Source organism: Sciurus vulgaris (genome assembly GCF_902686455.1).
Source record: "Sciurus vulgaris genome assembly, contig: HiC_scaffold_587_arrow_ctg1, whole genome shotgun sequence".
In the NCBI taxonomy this organism is placed as follows: Eukaryota; Metazoa; Chordata; class Mammalia; order Rodentia; family Sciuridae; genus Sciurus; species Sciurus vulgaris.
Window position 1 is genome coordinate 2430363 of NW_027632436.1, and position 22557 is coordinate 2452919.

The following is a 22557-nucleotide window of genomic DNA, read 5'->3' on the forward strand; positions in this document are numbered from 1 at the left end:
GTTTCCCAGAGTTCTTCCCCTGTAAAAGCTCCAGTGTAGCTTTCATTCATCAGGCTCAATGTGGATCCGGAAACATAGAGTTTTAGCATGCCTTACCCCAATCAGTTCTTGTCCATAAGGTCTGGGGATAGTGACAAAGTTCAACCCCAGCATGACCTGAAGGCGAATGATCACAGAAAGCAAGGGTTGCATGGAGTGCACAGTACATTCTTGATCCTGTCCAGGAAGAGCTCTTTGGCGCAAGTTCAGCTGCCCTACAGCAGACCTATCACCCTGAAGCTGAACAAAATCACTCTGTCCACGTGAACACTGAAAGCCTGCAGCTGCTCAAGCAGTGCTGAAATCAGAAGGAGCCTACACCACCCACCCAGCACCATGAGGACCCATGCCGGCAGCGCCCCCTGGCAACACCACCTCGTACAGCCACTGCCCCAGCATAGTGTGCTTCGCACCCCGCCTCCCAGGAAATGGCTGGCACTCTGGGGATCATGAGGCGGGGCCTTGGCCTTGCCTGCTGGACCCAGGACAGCCCAGGTGGGATGGTGCTTTTGTGAAATCCAGCAGTGTCTCAGTAAAACCCAGCCAATCTCAGAGTATCAGAGAATTGAATGGTGGCCCAGGGGCCCCCACTGTCATTTTTTTTTTCTCTTTGTCCCTTCAGGCCAAAGGTCTTGGTAAAATAGAAAAATCTCTGGTGGGGGTGGTGTTCATTCAGGGTAAATTTGCCACCGGTAGTTTGGAGGGAGCTCACAGTAAGAGGAATGTTCCATTTTTAAATGGAAAATGTAACAATGGAAATCACTTTGTTTTGCTTCCTAGCTTGTAGGTGTTAGAGTTCAGGACTCCATGACGGCAAGGCAGGTTACCAGAACAATGCCGCTGAAAGATGAGTCAGGATGATGAGTCATCTCATCCTTATTTGCCATAAGTTCCATTGCAGTGAACAACTGCCACTAAGGACTTATCACATGTAAATTACTGCCTCAGGTTTGGCATTATAAAATAACCAATGAGGACAAAGTGGGCAGTATTCTAATTTTGCATTGTAACGTAACCAATGGGGGAATTTTTGACATTATTCTAACCATGTGTTACTAGAAAAACAATGGGAGCAAATGGGGCGAGCCCAATCAGATCTGTATAGGGAAGGGAATGCCTAACAGTCAGCACCTGCGACAAATTTGCAGATTGGGGAGACTTGAGCTTCTCTTGCCTAGCCCATTCTATTCTACCAGAAAGAATGATGTTTTAGCTTTCACTGTCAGTAATAAAGTGAAGCCAGAATTAAGGACAGGCAGTTAGTGTAGAAATAGGTGATTCTGGTCAAATCCAGGAAATGAAGGCCATGAAAGACATCTGCCTCTGGCAGTTGGAGACTACCCTGGGAGAATGGAATGTTGAAGATCTCCAGGGCCCATTGATTGCCAAATTTACCTGCCTTTATCAAGGACTGCAAACAAGGAGCTGCTAATTAATGTCCCCTGGGCCCTTACCAGCCTGAATCACCTTGGCCCTTCCCCTGCCCATGGTTCTCACTTAATGCAAAACCAGGCCTAGTCACATAGGCAGGAAGGAGAGATAAGTGGGGAGAGAACTAGAGAACAAAAAAGACATTAACCAATAAAAGATGTAGGGTGCACTCACTTCTTTTGACTTTAGAACATCAGCCATGGTACCCTTCTTCCTCCCGAGAGAAGTCTCTATTTTTACCTTTAAATAAAACCTGCTTAGTATGCTTGCCTTGGCATGTTTCTCTAGTGTTCAAATTTTAATATGAGAAGGAGCAGAAGTTGTCACCAGTAAATGGTGGTATCACAAGGACCTGGAAACCAAATTGCGCACCCCAACTAGCACATGTAATTGACACCTTTTCTTTGGTCGGAATACAACAATATTTAAATCGTTGGAAGAGAAGCCAAGCAGAAAACTGAGAAGAGATAGGCTTGATAGAACGGAGAATAGATAGGCCTATTACGCGCAATAGGTGTAAGAAAACCCATGAAAACCACGCCGGACACGGGAAATCACATAAGGGAGTTTATTAAGAAAACAGAGTGTCTCCCTCCAGGGTAAGAGAAAAATAGAGAGGAAAAGAGAAAGGAAATGAAAAGGGCATGCGCTAAGGAGAGTGGAAAAGCGAGGAGGAGAAAAATGTGAGTCAGGGGGACAGACTCACTTTCTTTCTATCCAGCAGATGGCAGTGGTTCTGCATTTTCTGTTTTTTCTTCCACCTAGCACCTGTCCCTGTGATTCCTAAATATGATTAATCATTCCTGACTTTCTAAACACTTGGGGGGCAGGTCACAGCTCTGGTTCTCAAAGCTCTTTGGCAGCTAGTGATGGAATCCACACTCACTCAATCTATGCACTCTTTGTTGAATGTTTTCCTCCACTCTTGGCATCCAGGCCCTGCCATACCCATCAGTTTCTGTGAAGTTTATGGCTAATCTCTGCAGGCAGGATGGCATGAAACTGCTTTGTTAGGTGTGGGAGGAGAAGCCCCAGGAAAGACAGGAAAAGCCAGTGCATTTTATGAGTCATCTGTTGTCCTCCAGCCTTTTCTCCAGTATTGTCTATATCTTAATCTGATCTTCACTTTTTTCTCTGTGTGCTTTTTCTTGTCCTCAACTGAGTGAAGAGCTGCCTAGAAGTGATTAGGTTAAAATTTCAACAGTACCTTGGTTTCTTCTACAGGTACATCCCTCCTTCTCCACTCCTCTCTACACACAGCTCAAAGAGTCTTCCACCCAGTCACTGAAACCTCAGACATCAAGGAGGCTGCAGAGAAAACATGCTCATTAGGATTAGAATAGAAATGTCACATTTGCCAAAGCGGCTGCACAGAAATGGGGGCACCTCCTTCCTGCTCCCAATGCCACTTTTCAGTGTCCAAATCCTCTACCTGCCCTACATGGTATCATGAGAAAGAGTGATAACCTGAGTCCGGACTACCCTGTCCCACCTCTTCCACCAATCAGTTAAGAGAAATATTGGGTGAAAATTTGCATAAAAATATTTTTATGCAAAAATATTTTTAGCATTTATTTTCAGTAATGGGGATTGCACACAAGGTCACATAACCACTTAGCTATATCCCTAAGCACCCTCTTTTTTGAGGTGTCTAATTAAATTGTGCAGGCCGAACTCAAACTTGAGATCCTCATCCTCTCAAGTCACTGGTTATATATGCATGCACCACCATACCAGGTTAATGTTGTTAAATCTTTAATTTTTATTTTCATGAATTTTATTAGGGGAATTCATCATTTCCAGTTATTTCACGAGATGGAGAGCTACATCAATAGGAGTATCCATGTCACTCAGTCTATACCATGTGTCATCATTCTTCTTCCTAGAGTCATTTTTTGGAGAAGGAGTCAAAAGTCTCCTGTCTAGGCCAACCAACCTGAACCCTGGTTACATTCATTCACATTTCCAAGTTCTCTACCACCTATGACATGCCTCCTGGATATTATGTGTGGTCTACAGAGGACCTGATGTAGGCCCAGATGCATGTGCACTCTGTGTAGGACAGCCACATGTGTCATACCTCCTTTCCCCACTCTGTCTGATTTTCTACCAAGGTGTTCTACCTCATCTCACGTCCAGAACAATAGAGTGAGCTCACCATGGAAAAGTACCTTTGAAATTGCAAGTCAAAGTAAACTTTCCCTCCCCTAAGTTGTTATTTTCAGGTATTTTAGTCACAATGACAAAAAGTAGACCAATGTACCAGTGCTTCTCTAGTCACCATATTGTTACTTCTCAGGACAAAACTGAGGTAGGTACTGTTGTCCTGGTCACATTTTATTTATCTATCTATCTGTCTATCTATCTACAAATCTATTATCATATATCTTTTATTCCTTCATTTTAGTTATATATAATAGTTGGGTTCATTTTGATAAAATCATATATATATGAAATTTTAATTATTCCATTTCAGCCTCTGCTGTCCCCTGAATTCCCTCCCCCATACTTCTTCCTGTAGTTTACTAATTTTCCTCTCACTCATTTATTTATTTATTTGGGAACTTAATAGATATACAGAAAAGTAAAATTTACTGTGATATATTTATTCAACCATGTACCATAATTGTGACAGATCTTATAGTAATGCCTCCCCTTTCCTATCCCTATTCCCTCTGTCCCTCTCCATATTTTTCTTCTACTCCATTGATCTTCCATACAGGTTTATGATATCTGACCACCATTCCCTCCTCTATATATTAAAAAATATAATTCATACAATGTATAATATTGGTTGATTAATTCTTTTCTTTTTTATTGAGTATTTTAAGAAATTCATCAATATTAAAAATCTTTATTTTAATATTGCTATATAAAATACAGTGATTAGAAATATTTCTTCCCTATGTGAATATATGATAACACGAATTGTATGCCTCTACTTCATGTACAGAGAAACAAGTTGTACCCTATTTGTTTACAATAAAAATAAAAATTTTTCTTAATTATTTCTCATTGATTTAATGTGTCAAGAATCCAATACCAACTACATTATATAATTAGATATTTCTTTAGTTTGATTATTAATTGTTTGTATGAGAATAACTTAAATGCATAGTTATTTTCAATATGTTTGATAGTTGTAAAATTCACCCCCAATTTTGGTCAGTTATCTATATGTAAGTGACCACTTTGTTTGTAGACTATTTTCTTAGATGGAAAGATTAAAAATTTCTTCATAATCAAGCAGCAAAATTTGCAAAGTATGAGTTATGAGAATATTCAATAAAATGATATGATACATGAGGCACCCCTGTCCCGAGAGCTCACTAATGTCAGATAAAGTAGTAGTAATAAAATTAATTTATCTGGACATCAAAGGAACCCTCTGATGTGCACCTACTGAAGTCTTACTGTAAAGGACAGCAAGAAGTATAGAAAAGCAAGTCCCGTCTTAAGAATTCTCAGTTAATAAATCAAGGAACTTGTGTTTATAGCCCTGTGTTGCATTATTGATTTCATGCTGTACTAAATGATAAATATAAAATCATGTATTGTAAGAATAGTTTCCCCAAACTGAAGTGTATAATGATACATTTTCAAAGAAAGATTTGGATGCTATCCCACTGTATCTTCAACATGATGTGGCAGAATGCAAGTTTTCACCAACATCATTATTATTCATAGAATATATTAGGAAATTGCTTAAATTCTTTATGGTATGGGGAATTGAACACAGTGTCTCATTAATACTAGGCAAAATCTGTATCTCTGAGCTTTTTAGTAGTTATTCATCATCCAAACCTGAACCATCCAGCTGTGGTACCTGCTAAACATCTGTAGCTATTTAAATTCCACTGTAACTAATTACAACGAAGCATTCAGTTTCCAGCTTCACTGGACATATTTCAAGGACTCTGTGGCAATGCATCCCACTATTTTGGATGGGGCCCATTTGCAATGTTGTCAGCACTGCAGGAAGCCACAGTGGCAGACCTGGAGCAGACCAGGGCCCCTTTTTTTCAAATTCCACAACTGCAATTTTTGTAGCTCTTGCAGCTTTGGTCTTCATTCAGACCAGAATGAGAAACAGATGAAAAAAAAAAAAAAAAAAAGATATATTTTCTGGGATGTCACACAGTATTTTAACACATATACAAATTTGGTAGTATTCAAATCAGGATAAACATATTTGTCTTCCTCACATATATCAATTTAAATTTACAAGCTTGCAAGCCCTATTTTTTAAAAGTTCCTTGTGTCTTTCTTTAACTTATTATCACCAATCTTTTTTTTGTATCTCCTGTGCTATGAATTTATCCTGTACCTATTAATAGCTACTCATTCACATTATGGGTTTTATTCAAATCTGATATTTTCCTTGTCAGAACTTTTAAAGATTTTTTAAAAATTTTTTGCTTTGTTTTTGTCTTGTGCTATTTATGTGGTGCTAGAAAATTTCTTTATGTGAAGCAAAAATACTCCTTCAACAGGGGACAGAAATTGTCTATACCTGTCCCTTCAAGTATGTGCACATCACTCCTGAGGCACTCCTCAGCAGGCTCTGTTAGCTCACACTATTTCTGTAATTATTCCATTTGCTTAAAGTTCAGAGTTCAGTGATGCAGCCAGTAATCTGGATCTTGTGAATGCTGTCTATTTCAAGAAACCTCGAATAATCAGTTCAACAAGGGACACACCCAGGAGGCTCTTGTAAAAATGAACAAGGGGAATGTCTAACAGCAACACAGGAGAGTTCAGGACACAGATTATGTGTCCACACTGGTTTCTAATTTATCTATGAAGGTATCCTCATGGAACTATGTAATAAAGTTAAGGCAAAATTTCCTGCAAGCCCAGAAACACCTTCCACAAAAGAAGGTAAAGAAGACAGTTTTAGCCTTGAATAATCATTAAATTAGGACCTGATGGCCTCACAGCCAACTGCTAAAAGACCTCCTGGGAGTCTTGCTCCCTGTCCTGTGCCCAGCACCCTAGACAACACACACAGTCTTTTGAGGCTCCTGCATCAAACCTACAGCAGGAAGCCTCCAAGTTTTCTCTATTCTGCCACTGGATTCTCTTCTTACTGGTGGCCTTTAATGGAGTAGTTTGGCTCAACCTCATTGTAGGTTAAAGGTTTGAAAGTCAGCTTTCCATTGTTGTGACAAAATACCTGAGGTGAACAACTCACTATGAGGAGAGTTTTCAAAGGTTTCACTCCATCCTTCTGTTTGCACACCTTCTCTGCCTCTCCATGCAACCTCCACAGTTGGACTCCCCCAGAGCTTCTAGAACACCCCAAAGGAGGCTCAATCCCACTGTTTTGGCTGGCCTTGTGGAGGAGGCCAGTCCTGCAGCTCAGAGAGTGCCCAAACTTGGCTTGAGGGTCATGGTGCCAGTTCTCTGGTTGTGGCCTCTTGGGATTGGACTGCAGACTTGTCCTGGGCAGGACTGAGGGATGGGGCCTTTTGGAGGAAGCTACAGGCCTGCTGGGAGAGGGCTGCAGAGTATGGCAGGCAGCCAGTGCAGGGCTATCTAGAAGAGGCAAGTGGCCCCATGTGGGAGGATCACTGTCTACCATCCAGCACACAAACAGACGTTCCATAGAGACCCAGTTCAGAAATGCCAGTCTTCAATGATCACCTACCTGTGCACAAATGCACACGACCCCATGTTTAAACTGCACAACCACACATGTGCAGAATCAGGACCACCATATTTGAGTCCATCTCCCAGTGCCTTCTCCAGTTTCTGAGGTGTTCTCTGCAGCTACACTGTGGCCTTTGTAGGGTATCCATCTCCTCTACTGCTTCACCTTCACTCTTCACAACTGGAACACCTCCTCCCTGGTCTAAAAAATTATTTTCATGATTCTCTGCATGTTTCATGGGCCCCTCTGCCTTACTGCATGAACACCTCTTCCTCCCCTTTGAAGTGCTTCACAATTTCTAGACTTGATTCAGTGGAAGACCTTCCTCTGATTGATTTATATCCATCAGTGAATCCATGGAGACAAACTTGGGGCTTGGGCATGTGCTTGTCCCACTTCAAATGATGTTTCTCACTTCATCCTACTGGCTAGTTGGACTTGTGTCTTTGGAAATGTCCATTTCAACTCCTCCCCAAGGGCAATCGTTAATTTTCCTTTAAGAAAACACTTTTCACACAAAGAGGGTTTCATCTGACCTCCTAGGCCTGCTTTTATTTCTGTTTTTGAGGGCTAGATCCTCAGGTCTCACCAAGTGGATGCCTTTGCCCCCCCACTCAGGATTCAGTGATTTTTCTTTCCCCAAAAGTCCCTGTGGATTTCTCTGCATGGAGATAATTGTGATTTCCAAAAGCTCTGACTTCAGGTCCAGAGGAAGCAAGAAGAACCCAAGCCCAGCACTGCACAGGTGTTTGAGTTCCTCACACAGTATGCACTAGGGAGGCCACAGGAAAAGAGCAAAGTGAGGAGCCTGGGGAGGACAGCAGCCCTGGACTCTGGAGTGGAGAAGGAAAGACAGTGGCTGGAGGAGATGCCACAGCTGGGCTATGGACAAAGCCATTCTTTCCTCAAACTCTCCCATTTCTGCTGCACCTCTCCAGTCACCATGTGTGCCTGGGAACCTGTGTGCAGAAACCAGGCCCGGCCATGGGCAGGGCTGGGCTCTTCAACCTCTCAGCCCACCCTGAGCTCCAGGACCAGGAACAGAATGAGTTGTTGTTCTACCTGCAACCTGATGATCCCTGCACCCTTTTGGTTCTCTCACCTGCTCAGGATTCACGTGAGTCATATTCACAGGCACACCAGTCTTTCTATCACCCCTGCTCAGGACTCAACTAAGTCATGTTCACAGATAAACAAGGCACTGTTCTACTCCATGTCCCTTCCTGGTCTTGTCCAGCCTCGGTTGCATGAGGTATCTACAACATAGAAATGGGCAGCCATTGCCCGCTATGGGTTGTGGTATTGTTTTGTTCATTGGCTCCATTTAATGCATTGATCAAGCAAAAGATAATAATGCAGAAATGTGTATCTGTGTAGTCATCCCAACGTGAAGAGCTGCAGAAATGTGTGGAACTCACTTTCAGTACTCAAAACAAACACCCATTCAATGAGGAACAACAACTTGTCCTTCACAAAGGAGCCTTTGAGCTGATTTTCTGTTATTTGTAAATGACATTATCCACCAACATTCTTGGCAGAACCTTACTCAACACTCAGCTAGTGATCGCTAGGGGAAGTCTCTCTGATTAGGCAGCAGTGAACACTTACTAGGAGTCTGAACTTTTCCTTGGTGGGTCCATGGCCACCATTAGCTGAATGCAGACTCAGGAGTCCAATCAACAGGGAAGGAGTTAGTGAGTAGTACTTGATCTGCAGATACACTATGGAAAGAATGTGTCTTAAGATTATTAGTGAAGCATGGGTCACACACCCTCAGTATCAGGGAAATTAATAATGAGTTCAAGACTGCACTTCAGAGAGCCTGTTGATTGACACCCACTGGTATCCCAGATAGGGTGCAGGTGAGGGTGCTTGGGGACCTCTGAAGTCCCAGGAGGACTATGGAGCATAGAAGAAAACAGGGAGAGGCTTAGGACCCAAGCAGGGCCTCTGCTGAGCCCACATATATCCTTTCCTGAAACATCTGTTCAGCCTCGGCTTCTGTAGCTCTCCTCACAGCTGCTCTTCCCAGTGAGTTCAGAGCAGAACAAGAGGGGTAATGAACCAAAACACTGGAGGTGAACATGGGAAAGTAGAACCCAGAGTCAATCCCCAGAACTTTCTGCAGAGAGCAACTGACCAACCTGAGAAAGAGTCCAGGTGAATGAGGAGGCAGGCCATGTGGTGGACAGTGACTCTCATCAGCATGAATCACAGCCATGGAAGGATAAGCAGAAGCCCTGGCAGGAGGATAGTGACCCTTCTCATGCCTTTTCCATGGAGCGCTGTACAAGAGAGTATGGACAAAATGCAGAGAACACTGAGCAGTGTCAGATGAGGGGCACTCACACACAGGACCCAGAGGACTCTGAGCAAGAATTACCTTGGGGAAGATAGAACAATACAGAGAGAAGACTGAGCATTATTATATGAGGGGCACTCACCCAAAGGACCTACAGAAGAAAGATCAAGAAATCATTAGAGAAGTCAGAAAAAAGAAACAGAACACTGAGCAATGTAAGCTAAGGAGTGCTCACAGACAAGACCCAGTAGAGACTGAGTAAAGACAGGTTAGGCAAACTTAGCAGTTTAAACCAAGAAGGCTGAGCCGTGATTTGAGAGGGGCTATCAGAAAGAGGACTCAGTGAAATCAAAGCATTAGTGGGTGAGAGGGGCTCACCCACAGAACACAGAGCACCCTCAGCAATGATGGGTGAGGGTAGATTTAGGGCAGGACTCAGAGAAGACTGAGCATTGGTGGGAGAGGGGCACTCTCAAATATGACACAGAAGACCCTGAGCAATGTCGGGATAGGGGAGACTTAGGGTAGGATCCAGAGAAGGCAGAGCAAAATAAGGTGAGGTGTACTTGACCACAGGGGCCAGAAGAGACAGATTTCTCTTGGAACAGGTGTGCTCATCAAGATGATTCACAGCCTTTGACCCTTATCAAGAGAGTCCCTTGGTCCAAGGTCTCACCTACTTCAGAGGTGGTGGGACCGTGGCATTTATCAAACATCTGGGGAAGTCCTCCATGATGATGGGAAATTGTCCTTGGCCACATTTTGTACCTTGAAGATCTGCATTGTGCCTGACACAGAGGTCCTAGAAGGTTTTTACTTTTGTCAAAATAGAGCAGCCAGTGACATGACAGAGAAGATCCTGAAAATAATTAAATATGTGCTTTCCATCCACTGTTCAGAAAGATGTTAGAAATCCTTGGCATGCTACATCACCCATAAGATCTCAGTCACTTGAGCAATAATGTGAAAATGGTGGACGATGTGTAGAAGAACAAGGTCCTCAGTGCTGGGGGAATTACCATCCATTAAAACTGTCTTGGGTTTTCAGGCATTAGTGAGGAGCCTGTCTGCATGGCAGCACCAAAGACCTATTGAGGTTGTTGGAAAGAGAAGGTATTCACATCTCTCCATGCTAAAATAGTCATGTTGACCTTGCCATGCAGATAAGGCCTGATATGGTATACTAATTATGTTACCTGGGGCTCAGTGGAGTGAGCACTGGAGGCACAAGTGTATCCTCCCACAATACCCACAGGAGACTGAGCACTGTTTGGAGAGGGTCACGCACCCACACTACTCAGAGGACACTGAACAATGGTGCAGAAGGCAAGATTAAGGATAATATCAACAAGACTGAGCACTGTTGGGAGAGAAGGGCTCACTCAGAGGACTCAGAGATCATGTGTAATGGTGGGGTACATGAGGTAAAAAGAGAACCAAGAAAAGGTTGAACAATGCTAGGCTGCCTATTATCACAGACATGAATTAGAGTTCTGTGAGATAAGATTGGCTATGGGAAAGTAGCACATTGCACAGGGGAGACTGAGAAAAACTGAGTGAGAAGTGCTTACCCAGAGATCCCAGAGCATACTGAGCACTGCTGGATGAGGGTCACTTACCCAGAGGACACAGCAGAGACAGAGTATTGGAGAATCAGTGGAACACCAAAACAATATTCATGGAAAACTGAGAACCTGTGTGCAAGTTCCACACTTCATAGGACTTAGATGACCCTGAGCAATCAATGGTGGATGAGTGGAGATTTAGGGATGGAGCCAGAAAAGACTGTGCATTGGTGGGAGAAGGGTGCTCATGCAGAGGACTCAGAAGATCCTGAGCAATAGGGGTTGAGAGGAGTTTTATGGAAGAACCATGATTAGACAGAGCAAAAATTGATGAAGTGTGCTTGAATACAGGATCCAGGGGAGATGAAGGCCTTTTGGAACAGGGGTTCTCCCCTATAGTGCTCTGAGTTTTTGGAGCCTTTTGGAGAGTATTCCTTGGGTAAAAAGTTTTAGTGATCTCAGATATCATGCGAATGATCCTATTTCAAAGGTCTAGAGAAGTTCCCAATAAGGATGGGAAATTTTTCATTGTCACATTACGCACTGTTTTTTGAAACTCTGCATTGTGCTTGAAGAGGTCCTAGGTGGTTTCCTCTATTGTCAAGAGTGCAGCCAGTGACATAACAAAGAGGATACTGAAATGCTTTCCATCCTGAAGTGCTTTCCATCCATTGTTCAGAAAGATGTCAGAAATCCTAGCCATGCTACATCACCCATAAAAACTCAGTCACTTGAGAAATGGTGTGGAAATGGTGGATGACGCATGGTGGGATGAGGTCCTTGGTTGTGTGGAAATTCACATCCATTAATATTGTCTTGGGTTTTAAGGTTTTGTTGAATAGCTTCTCTGCATGGCAGCACAAAAAGTCCTATTACCAATGTTACAAAGTGGAAGTATTCACATCTCTCCAAATTTCAATCGTAGTGTTGATATGGACATGCAGAAAAAAAAAAAAAAAAAAAACAGAGATGATGTATTCACATTAGCCAGAATTGGACTCACACAGACACTTCACCAAGAAAACCAAGTTTCTTATGGCTCAGTGAAGGATGAACACTGGTTGCACGAGTGTGCCCAACCACAATACCCCCAGGGGACTGAGCACAAGTAGGGGAGGTTAGCTCAACCACAGGACTCAGAGAACTCTGAACAATGGTGCAGAAGGAAGATTAAGGACAGGACCCAGAGAACACTGAGCACTGATGGAAGAGGGGTCTCACCCATAGGACTCAGAAAATCATGAGCAATGGTGGAGTAGGTGAGGTTAGGAAAGAACACAGAAGAAGCTGAGTAATATCAAGCTACCTATGATAACACAGAGGAACCCGAGGGGGCTGAGATAAGACTGGCTATGGGAACTTAACACATGGCACAGAGGAGAATGAACACTACTGGGTGAGTTGTGCTCACACAGAAGACCAAGTGTATACTGAGGACTGCTTTATTAGGGGCACTCACCCAGAGGACACAGAAGAGACAGGGTACTGGAAGGTAAGTGGCATTCCAAGTAAATATCCTGGGAAATTAGCATCTGTGTGCAAGGAGCACTCACCAGTGGACTCAGATGACACTAAGCAATGGTGTGTGAAGGGAGATTAAGGACAGGACCCAGAGAAGACTGAGCACTGTTAGATGAGGGGTGCTCACCAAAAGGACAAAGAGAAGAGTGATCAAGGAATGGTTAGGGGACTCAGAAAAAAGAAAGAGAGAAGAGCACTGTTAAGTGAGGTATGCTCAACCACAGGACCCATAGGAGACACAGTAAAGAAAAGTTAGACAAAGAAGGCTAGCCATGTTCTAAAAGGGGCTATCACAAAGAGGACCCAGAGGAATCAGAGAACTACTGCATGTGTGGCAGTCACCCACAGGAATAAGAGAATCCTGAGCAATGGTGGTTGACAAGAGGTTTAGGGCAGATCCCAGAGAAGAGAGAACAAATGTATATGAGGGGTACTTGACTATAGGATCCAGAAGAGACAGATGTCTTTGGGAGAGGGGTTCTCCACTCTTGGGCTCTGGGTTTTATAATCTCTTAGAATATCTCTTGAGTCAAAGTTTAGTGACATCAGGTATGGTCAAAATGGTCCCATTTCCAAGGTCTGAAGAATTCCTTCATAAAGATGGGAAATTTTCCTTGGCTATGTTTCACATAGTCTTTTGAAGTTGTGCATTGTGCTTGACTCAGAAGGTCTAGAAGTTCTACTCTCTTGTCAAAAGAGAGCAACCAGTGATATATCAGAAAAAATACTTAAATATATGCTTTCCATTCACTATTCAAAAAGATGTCAGAAATCCTGAGCATGATACAGCACCCATATGATCTCTGCCACTTGAGTATGCAGAAATGGTGGATGATGAATGGTATATTAAGGTTCTCAGTGCTATGGGCATTGACATCTTTCAAATTTTCTTGGGTTTTCAGGCATTGGTGAGGATCCTGTCTGAATTGAAGCATCAAAGACCTATTGAGGTTGTTTGAAAGAGGAAGTGTGCACATCTCTCTATGTTTTCATAGTAGTGTTGACACCTTGATGTGTGGATAAGGCTCAAGATGGTTTACTGACATTAACGGGAATGGGACTCACCCAGAGTTTTACTGAAAGTACCAAGTTGCCTAGGGCTCAGTGGAGAGGAATCACTGGTGATGGAAGTGTGTCCACCCATAATACCCACAGGTAACTGAGCACTGATGGGACAGGACACTCATGTACAGGCCTTAAAGGACCCTGAGCAATGTTGGGGGATGGGAGAATAAGGATAGTTTTCAAAGAAGAATGAGAACTTCTAAGTTAAGTTTGCTCACCCGCAGGGCACAGGAGACTGTGCATTGCTGGCCAGGGGCCCTGCTTTCGCAGAAATGTTTATGTAGTTATTACTCATGTGAATGTAGCACTCACTGTTCTTTTATTCCCTCCTCTTGTGTGACCTTGGGGCTGATCTGTGGCCTCATGGAAACTTCCTGCATCCTCTGCTACCAAGTGTCTTCTCCCTGTGGTGGTCTGGGAACAATGTCTAGCAGTGGGAACAATGCTAAGCCCCTCTCTCTAACTTCCATACAGTTTGTGATGTTATAATGGCCTAGGATGAGGGGCAGGCATAGCTGTTTTGGCTACCAAGGCCTTGGAGAAGGTGTGGGGCCCTCACATCTGACTGTGTCCCTCGGTATAACCTTTCCTTGAACATAAATGACCTCTACCTCCACTGTCTGCAGTAAGAGGTCTGAAGTTCCTGGGTTCAGTGCTGTTTCTGGCCCTTTTGTCCCTGAGTTTAGAAATGTCTGCTTTGGTAGTGCCGTCCCAGGCAACAGGGGTGAGGTTACAATATGACTGTGGAGACTCGGTAACAGAATATCAGTCTCTCATCCAGTCCCTGCTGGAGCCAAGGGCCTCTTTGCCCCACCTTCTCCATAGGGACCCCAGGCCTGAATTCTTGACTCTTTTTCTGAGTGATCAAAATGGGACCCATGACCTTCTTCCTCCTCTTCTCCAGCACTAACCTGGAAGGTGCACACTGCTTGGTGCCTGGCCCTGCTGGAACCCTACTTATACATACTGTACCAGGTCTTTTGGCCCTCACAGCAGTAGTTCAGCAGGGTCCTGTGATGTCCTCATTGACAGGTTGGTAGAAAGTCCACCTCAGGACCTCAATCTGTCCTTGTCCCTAGGGCTCCTCACCCAGGGTCACCAGTGACCAGGTAGAACATTCCCCTCCACCAGAGGCCCAGCCTATTTCCCCATTGCCATAGAGCAGGGCATGTCCTTGTTACTAAAATACCTCCCCCACAGACTGCCCCAGGGTCTATGGTTTAAAACAAGACTGAAATGCTTGGCTCCTGGGGAGGGAAAGAAACCCTGTGTGACCGCAGGACAGCAGGACAGCTAGGGATACCTGGTACAGAGTGGCCCAGGTGCTCTGTCCTCCTCACTCCCTGTTCCTCCTCCCTCAGAATGTAGGAATCTACCAAAAACTTCAGGGAACCTGGTGATGAAAAGGAGGACAGAGTTCCCAAAACCCAAGGCCTCAAGCACCAAGTTCATGGTGTGCTCAGGTCTCAATGGCAGCCTCAGCCTGGACCCTGCCCTGATTCCTTCTCCCATTCAGCTCCTCCTCCTTCTCAGGGCAGGGAGGATCCTGGGGCTAGGTCCCATGGTACTCTTCTCCTGAGCTACTCCCTATCACTGTTTTATTTTGAGATGCATTCTCTATAAGAAATTCAAAATGACTTCAAACTCAATTCTACTACTCATCATTTTGAGTTGCAGGTTTCGTAGGTGGGACAACCTGCCAACCTCAGTCCTTTTCTTGTTAAACAATAGATCTTCCTTCAGAAGAGCCTGGTGTCACAGAAGCTGTAAGTCAGACCCACACTGAAGCCAGGCAGAAAGCATAGTAGGTGTAAGATTAAACACACTCACCTTCTTGTGTGCTGAGGCTGAAGTTGGATCGACTACACTTTGAGGGCTGCTCACAGAGCCCTGAGGGGCTACCCACCCCTATATGGACTCCAGGGGCTCATGTGGACACACCCAAACTTTAGCTTACACCTCAGGGAGTTACAAGCTAGGGCAGCCTCATCAGCCTGGTCTTGGGCCCCAGAAAGAGAAAGGCCCAGAATGTGCAATTAGGGTCCCCACATGTGGGCTTCCTCAGAGTCTTCCACTGGTGAGCACCCTCTGCAACTGGGAAACAATGCTGTTGACCATAAATGCTTTGCTCTCTGGGTTCTGCACCATCACGTGTCTCTCTGTCCTAACATGCACTACCAAATAGGCTCCTGGCAGCAGGTGCCCCAGCTGGAGGCTCCCATCAGGCCCACAGGTCCACTCCCCAAAACCTTGCCCGACTCTGCCAGATTAAAAGATTTCCTGTTGTCCTTGGGAACACTGGAAGTGCTCTTTCCTCCCAAAGTCTCTTCCTGGAGCCCACCCAGGACCCTCCATGAGACCCTTCATGTTAGGTCCCCTGAGGGGCTGTTGGGGACAGGCCATTCAGCTCAGGCAGGTACTCATAGAACAGGAGACACAACTGTGGCCTGGTTCCTTCCGTCCCAGAGCCAGTCCCCAGAGTGGACTCTGGAAGCTCCTGGAAGGGAATGAATACATTTGACATGTCCAAGAAGGATGTGTGTTTTGAGAGGAACTGTGTGACCTTGATGCTTGGTGACCACTTCCCCATGTTTAATGTTCAACTCTGAGGAGCATTGAGGGGGATTAGGTCAGGCTGTGCCATTCTGGGAGGCATTGGTGCTTTCATGAGACAGGCCCCAGGAGCACAGACTCTGCCATGTGAAACACAGTCAGAGGGGATGTCCAGAACACAGAAAGACACTCTGTCCAGACACCAAGGCTGTCAGTGCTATGATCTTGGATTATGGACCTGCAGAACTAAGAAAGAAATTTGGGTGCCTGTTGATCAGTCTTGATTCTCTGCAAGGAAATTCTCAACAGAGCTGATTCTATAGACAAGAGCTGATTTCCCTCAGGTTTGATGTGTCTAAGCCCTGGGACCTACCTCAGAGAAGTTGGTGAGGGTCTACTAATCTGCCTATGGGCAACACAACAGCAGGTTGTGTGGAGCAAGCATCCCATCTCCAGGTGAAGCAGGCAGGATCTGACATCTATACCAATCCTCCCTCAGCACTACCCATTGTCCCAGAGCACCCTCTTCCTGGGGTCCCTAGACTGATCCCTGGACCGCCCACTAAGCTGAGCTCAAACTATGCTGTACCTCCAACCTGTGCTACAGTGCTGAGCAAGGCTTCACTCACATAGGACCCTGCTGGGCATGCAAACCACACCCAAACCAAAGCACACTACCTGTGAGATGCTAGCAGCCACAAAGGACCACACACCCTCTTTCTGTTTCATTCCTACCTGTGGTTCAGCACCAGGAGCAGTAGGGAGTTGCCTTTCTGATGAACATAGAACTTAATGAAAGATCAGTTGGAATGCACACCTATTCTCTGCTGGCCATTGAGAATAGAAATGTCCACAGTTCTGTTTGCTTCATACAAATATTTCTGTTGTTCCACCTGGAACTGGTTTTAGGGTAGCCTGCTTTCAACCTTTTTTTCTATGTCTCCATGGTCCTCCTGAGACTACCCACACCTCATAACTCTCCAATGCTCTATTTCTAGACCTGACAGACAGATCTGCTTTTCTGTGCCTGTCCATCAGTCTACCAGTGTCTGCTTCCTGACCAACATCCAGGTCTTGAGCCAGGGAAGACTCCTTGGTCACCCAGGTATTCCAACTGCCCTAATCACATTCTCCCTCTCTCCCTGGTGACCAGGGGCATCACTAGCAAGAGACCACAATCTGGAATCACTTGGGTGTCTGACCCTTTGGCAACAGCCAGGGTGTGGACAATGCCACTGAGTGTGCACCTCAGAGGTCACTGCCTTCACCAGAGATCCTGAAACAGGGCTTCAGACAGCAGCCTCTGGCCTCCAACTGGGGAATCCCATTGCATTACCAGGCTCTGATGATTCTTCTCATGCAGACTTGAATCCACCAGGTCTGTCCAAATCCTGGGGTTCCTGCCTTTTCTGTCACATGCCCCTTAGGCCCTCCTAGGCCCACTGGAGTCCTGCACCCACCTTTGGGCTCAGCATTCTCTTTGGCAGCATTGACTGCAATTCAGCTCCAGAAGGTACTTTCTGGGATTCCTTTTCATTTTATTTTTTTAAATTAATTGACTCACTGAGCATTGAAATCAGGGATCTTTATCACTGAGTGACAGTCCTATTTTCATTTTATTTTGAGACAAGATCCTGAAATTACACAGGTTACCCTCCAACTTGCATCCTCCTGCCTCAGACTCCCTGGGCTTGGGATTTCCAGGCCTGTGTCACCTCCCCAGTAATGGCTTTTTAAACAATTCTCAGATACAGGTCTTGACTTAGAAGTCACAGCTTGGTCAAACATGAAGGTCTCTTCAATTTGTCTTAAGTACCATTTTGAATTATGTTAAATAAATATTACGGATAAAGCCACTACTTGCCTTGGCAATGCTGCCCTGGCCCAAGATGGTTCCTTCCTGAACCTTTGGGGGTATGCTGAGGCAACTGGTCTCAAAGGTGAACCACTCCCCTCAGGAGGCAGTGGAGACTGTCTGGGAGCCAGCCAGATTTCACAACTATGTTGGGCAAGAGGTCAGATGCTGGCAGCAAGAGATGCAGACAGACTACCCTGTGACCCATCACCAGGCACCTGACCCAGCAGGACATGAACCAAAACTTGCTGATGATGCTCCTCCTCCTGGCCAAGGTTCTCACCTCAGCTGCCAGGAAGGGTGAGGCAGAAGGGTCCCATGTTCAGGGAGCCTTATATTCTAGATGAAATACTGGTAGTGTTTGTGCATTTTAAACAGTGCTTATCTTTTAGGATACAAGTGAATACTGGATAAAATTATAATTGAAACCAGATTGGTCATGGAGTGTATATATATATATATAATCTGAGTAATGAGTATATAAAAGCTCATATTACCTGCTAGACTTTTGCATATATTTCAAGTTCTTTTCTTGATAATTAAAATTTTGATTTCAAATTTTGCTTTTTTAATATTTTTAAATATCAGACTTTTCTAATCCTGATATTTTGCAACATATTCCTTTTCAGTTTTCCTTTTAAAGTAGGTAATACCAGAAGGAAATTCAAGTCCAGTGCTTCCAAAATATTTTTTAAGTGGGAGTGGGTGGAATTGAACCCAGGTTTCACACATGCCAGGCAAGTACTCTGCCACTGAGTTTCTCCTCAGAATATATTTTATTATGAGATGGGGTATTGATAAGTTGCCTGGATCAGTCTCAAATTTATGATGCTTCTGCTTACACTCTGATTGGCTTGCATCACAGGTGTGCTACCATGCCTAGCCCATTATGTTCCCCACCCCTATGCATGTACTGTCTCAATATTTTTATGCATAAGCAACAACATTGTACCACCCATAAATGTTATGATGAATTTATAGACACACACCTGGGGAAACTACCTAGGCAAAGACAGAGGCCATGGGGAGGTGGGATATGAATGAGGAAAAGACATTTTCATATGCCCCCCAGCAGGGTGGGAGGAGGAACAGAATAATTTTCAGTCAAGTAGGGTTTTCTCACATCAGTGGAATTGTGGTCTGTAAACACTCACCACACCAGTAGCTGATAGTGAGAAGGCAGCAGAGCATAGGTGAACATAAACCCACCATAGATCCAATCTCAGTTCAGCCATAATTGGATATGGTCTTGATCTGTGTCAGAGTTTATACACTCAGTGCCCCATCTAATGAACACTCTTGAGTATTAAATAACACATTTGGAGAGTGAAAAAAGTTTTCCCTGTGTAGGTCTTGCTGTTTGCTCCCTGCATGTATTCAAGAAAAACTGGATCCAGAACTGGCCTTTGGCCCTCCCTGAGAATATGCCCTCAGAGTGATCTGATGGTCATGGTTGATGGTCTTATCTTGTACACCTGACCAATGGCAACCTGTGAGGACTGCCATGTACATATATCAGACATGCTTGATATCCATCTGGCATCATCATTGGGAGCCTAAGTTTCAACAGCTGTGAGTGTTATAGCATAAATTATGTATCTGACTGACTCTCAATAAAAGCTTCAGACCCCAGACACTTGGCCCATTTTCTCTGGGCACAGATGTTCTGCACATGTGCACAGAGTTTCCTGCTGGAAGAAAACATGCCCTAGGTGCCCCCACATGGGGGAAATTTTCGGCAGCCTGTGCTTGACTTCTCTGAACTCCTCCTGAGGTATATATTTTCCTGATGCTCTTGGTCTATATTCTTCTCTTCTTGTAAAATTCATCCATAAGTATTAAAAAAACCTGTATCCTTGAGAAGATGATGCAGAAAGCCCCTGCCAAGAACTGGGAGGCAATGATCTGGTCCCTGCCACAGCGTTATGACTAGAGCTCAGCTCTTCACCCCACAAGGTTCCAGAAGATGCAAGACTGATACCAATCAGAGAGGTAAAAGCATGTGTAGCTGGTGTCTGGCATGTGAAGCAGAGAGCCCATTACACAAAGCCATTGGGACTAAAGATAGGAGCACCAATGATCTACTGTAGGTGCTGGCCTGTGTCCAGGGCAGAAGAGGACACCCTGTGACCATTGCCTGGGGAGGACAGGAATGGTGTGCCCCACCAAGGCCAGATTCCAAGGTCTGTGGAGGTTATGGCCAGGAATGTGCCTCAGAGATGCTGCCCTCACAATACTGGCCCTCTTCATGACTGCCCTATTCTGGGTTAAGGGCATTGCCAGACCCCCCCCCCCCAAGTGCCCATGACCTGGCCCCTGTGAGCTCTGGCCTGGAACTCAGAATCCAGGTACACCAAGGAGAAAGGAAACATCACTACTGATCTCCCTTGGCTTTCAAGACATCCCCTGCCTTTCTTATCCTGTTTCCCCTCCACCTTTGGCATGTGGAGAAAACATGGACCTTAACCTTCTGAGTTTGGCTTACCTCACTTAACATGAGATTCTTATGTTTCATCTATTTTCCTGCAAATGATGTGACTTTGTCTTCATGGCTGAGTAATCTGCGTTGTGTCTGTATACCACATTTTCTCTCTTCATACATTGATGGACAGACACCTAAGGTGACTCTAAAGTGTGGTTGTTGTGCATTGTGCTGCTATAACATGGGTATGCATGTATTGCTACAGTATTCTGGCTTTAATTTTGAGAATGAGTCATGAAGTATTTATAGCTGGATCATATAGTGGTTCCATGTCTAGCCTTTGATAAAAATTCACAGTGATTGTGCTAATTTACATTTCTAACAACACTATAGAAGTGTCCTTTTTATCCATAGTATCTTGAGTATTTGTAACCATTGCATTGTTTCCTTTTCAGTGAGGGGGCATTACCAGCAATTTAACTCAGGGGCATTTGACCAATGAGCTCACCCCCATCCTTATATTGTATTTTATTCAGAGACAGGGTCTCACTGAGGTGCTTAGAGGCTCACCTTTACTTTGGCTGGCCATGAACTCACCACCCTCCTGCCTGCGGCTCCCAGCTATTGGGATTACAGGTGTTCACAACCGTGGCTGGCAATCTGGATTTTTGATGACTCCCTTTTTAACTGTAGCAAGAAGAAATTTCAAGGTAGTTTTGATTTGCATTTTCCTAATTAATAATTATGTTGAACTCTTTTTCATACATTTACAAACTATCTTTATTTCTTCTTTTGAGTAGTGTTTAATTTCCCAGTAATTAAGGGCTCATTTGGGGGCAAAGGTTAGTATTAAGTCTTTAAGTACTTTATACAGTTTAGATATTATTCTTGGGTCAGAAGAGAAGCTAGCAAAGATTTTCTCCCATTCTCCACATTCACTCTTATCAGTCTCAAATATTTCTTTGGTACTCAGAAACTTTTTACTTAGAAGCCATCCCATTTATTGATTCTTGGCACTATTTTCTCCACTTTAGGGGTCCCCCTGAGAAAGTTGTGTCTGTGCCTTAAAGCTGGAGTGTTGACCCTAAGTTTTCCTGTAGGAGTCACGTGGTTTCTTGTCTAATTCTGAGATCTTGGATCCATTTTGATCTGATTCTGGTGCAGGGTGAGAGATACAGATCTAGACTAATTTTTTTCTTTTCTGTCTTTCTTTCTTTCTCTTTCTTTCTCTCTCTCTCTCTCGCGCTCTCTCTCTTTTGTTCTTTCTTTTGTACTGGGGATTGAACCCAGAGCCTTATGCATGTGAGGCAAGCACTTTACCAACTGAGCTACACATCCCCAGTCCTAGACTAATATTTTCTACTGTGGATAATCAGTTTTCTGGCACCACTGTTTACAAAGGCTGCCTTTTCATTAAGGCATATTTTTGGCTCCTGTGTCCAGGATCAGAAAACTGTTGACTTGGGGGTATGTCTGTGTGTTTTCTATTCTGGTCATTGGTGTGGGTGCCAGGTTATAGGCCAGTACCACGCACATTTATTACATGGAGCTGTAGTGTAATTTGAATCAGGTATGATGATACCTACAGCATCACTTACTAGAAACTTGTAATTACTTGGGCTATTCAGGGTTTTTTATTTGTACAAATGAAGCTTAGAACTTTTTTTTTTTTTTTAGTTTTGTGCAGAATGTCATTGGCAGTTTGGTAGTTTGATGGGAATTGCCTTGAATCTGTACTGTACATTTTTTTGGTCATATGACCATTTTAACAATATCAACTATGCCTCTCTCTAAACATGGGAGGATTTTCCATCTTCTGTATTCTTCAATTTCTTTCTTCAATGTTCTATAGCTTTGAATTTACAGATCTTTCACCTCCTTTTTGAGATTTATTTCCAATTCTTTCTTTCTTCCTTCCATTGACCTACTTTTCTTCCTTCCTTTCTTTTTTCTTACTCTCTTTTTTCTTTCTTTCTTCCTTCCTTCCTTCCTTTTTCCTTTTCTTTCTTTCTTTCTTTCTTTCTTTCTTTCTTTCTTTCTTTCTCTATTTTTTGAGTGTATGGTGAATACAACTATTTTCCTAATTTCTTTCTCATCAGATTCATTGTTGTTAGGCAGAAAAACTGTAGATTGTTTTAAGTTGATTTTGAA